We start from the raw sequence: 2,476 nt of genomic DNA, 5'->3' as shown, positions 1-2,476 counted from the left end.
GATATCTAAAAGACGATTATCTGCCCCTTGAAAGCAGCCGTTCGTGACATTATTGTACAGACGACAGCAAGTTCTTAATCTTGTTACTCCCTACTTTCAATCGTAATCTTGTTACTCCCTACTTTCAAATCGATTAAAAACATAATAATGTGCCCATAATAGCTCACCAAATAATGGGGATGATTGCGCCTAGCAAGTTATCTCCCCTTCTGATATTGAATAATTTATCGAGTGATTTAACTTTGTCTAATTTAACATCTATAATATAGCTGGCTATGTAGTGTGTCAGTCAGTCATCGCTATAGATTTTGGAACCATAAAAGTAAACACATCACATGTCGTGCTTTTTACTTGCTTCGCAGTGTCTTATTATAAGTGATAAAGTAGGGTTTGTTTGTGTAAAGACTTAAATTTATTTTATAGTTGCTACAGTTTTTACTCTTTCACATAACAAGAAAATATTAAATACACGCAAATTGATAAACATATTAAACGGATCAATGTCAAATATCATTTTCGTTTTGATTCCTAGTAAAAGTGGATACATTTTCATAACAGTGAAGTCAAAAAAACTAATTAATTAAACTGTTTTGTAATTGTGCCAAGGGATGTAATTTATAAATAAATTTAACTCAGGCTAATAAAAAATGTTAATGCAAATTCTGAAGACGTGAAAGAGGACATTATTGTTGGAATATTATAATTAGCATGGATTGATAAAAGGCTGTCTTTTATTTATTGTATTCAATGAACCTACTGTTTACTAATTATAATTTTAAATCAGCTATTCCGCACTATTATACACGCGTCATCAAATTCATTAGGTGCGCAATGGTTTTAGTCATGGAACTCTATTGTAATTTTTTAGCGCAATTTCCATTCTGGAGAATTGCATTTATTAACTCGTCATTTCTGGGAATGGATGGATGAATGAATGAATGTATGGATGTATGAATGTGTGTCTGGGCTTTAAGTCGTATCTCCTCCTCAGCGAAGCAATATCGATGACTAGTTCCAAAAGCAATTATGTTAAGCAAGTTACGAGAATGAACATAGGTCATAAAAATTCCGGGTTTCTTTCATGGATTTCCAGGAAAAGCCAAAAAAACTCGAAAAATGCCGTTTTTGGCCCATATCTCGGCAACCAGACAACTTAGCGACTTGAAACATGTACCAATCGATTTCTGCCATAATTTAGAACAATATTGCCGAAGAAAGTTTTCAAAAATATCCTCTCGTTCGGTCACAAATTTTAAAATTACATAAACACCTACAAACCGATCGTTCTTCTAGCTTGAACGCACCCCAGCATTATACGTCAGAGCTATTTTTAGATAACATAAGGAAATTGCGCATAAATGTCACTAGACTTTTTTAATTAACTTGTTTTTAAATTTAAAGTACTGAAAAAAATGCATGAATTGATAAAGTGCAATATGGTAGGTAAAACACGGATATTTTAAATACTGCATTTTATTTATTTTATACACTGAACGTACTGTTTACTAATTTATATTCTATCTTTCGGTTTGCGGACACGGTGGGGTTTTTATAGTCATTCACTGAATCAGGCGCGTCCGCCGGCGCTCGGACAGGGTGCGATTTGGCGCCATGGGTTAGATGGTGAGCACTATGCGTTTATGTTTGCATTTGAGTTGTGTTTATGGTATAAGTTTGTGTTTGTTTTTTCGTGTTTGTTTTTTAATTGCGTTTGCATTTGTGTTTGCATTGTGTTTGCGTTTTCTTTTGTGTTTGTTTGTTTCGTTTGTGTTTTCGTTTGTTTGCATTGTATTTGTGTTTTCTTTTGTGTTTGTGTTGTATTTGTGTTTTCTTTTGTGTTCGTGTTGTGTTTGTGTTTTCTTTTCTGTGTGTTTTCTTTTGTGTTTGTGTTCTGTTTGTGTTTTCTTTGTGTTTGTGTTTTTTTGTGTTTGTGTTGTGTTTGTTTTGCGTTTGTGTTGTGTTTGTGTTGTGTTTTGTTTTGTTCTGTTCCCAAGTAGGTACATTTAAAAAAGATTTACCGTGGCGGAGCACGGGTATGCAGCTAGTCTATAATATAACGCTGCCGGTAGTGTGTCAGTCCTTCCGTCATCGCTATAGGTTTTAGAATCATAAAAGTAAACGTCGCATCACGCAGTGCTTTTACATTGCATCCTACTGTTTTATTATAAGTAATAGAGTTGGGTTTGTTTAAAAAACGACTTAAATTTATTTTATAGTTGCCACAGTTTTTACACTTTCGAAAACGTGAAGAAAATATTGAGTACATGCACATTGCTAAAACATTAAAAGGATCAGTGTTACATATCATTTTCGTTTAGATTCCTAGAAAAAAAGTGTATACATTTTCATAACAGTAGGGTCGAAAAAAACAAATTAATTTTTAAAAATTTAAATATTTATTTTATACACTGAACGTGCTGTTTACTAATTTTTATTTCTATCTTTCGGTTTGCGGACAAGCTGGGGGGGGGGGGGG

The sequence above is a fragment of the Physella acuta genome, unplaced genomic scaffold (genome assembly GCF_028476545.2).
Source record: "Physella acuta isolate Inbredline_101_S28 unplaced genomic scaffold, ASM2847654v3 ptg000067l, whole genome shotgun sequence".
Lineage (NCBI taxonomy): Eukaryota > Metazoa > Mollusca > Gastropoda > Physidae > Physella > Physella acuta.
Note: the sequence above shows the minus strand (reverse complement) of the source record.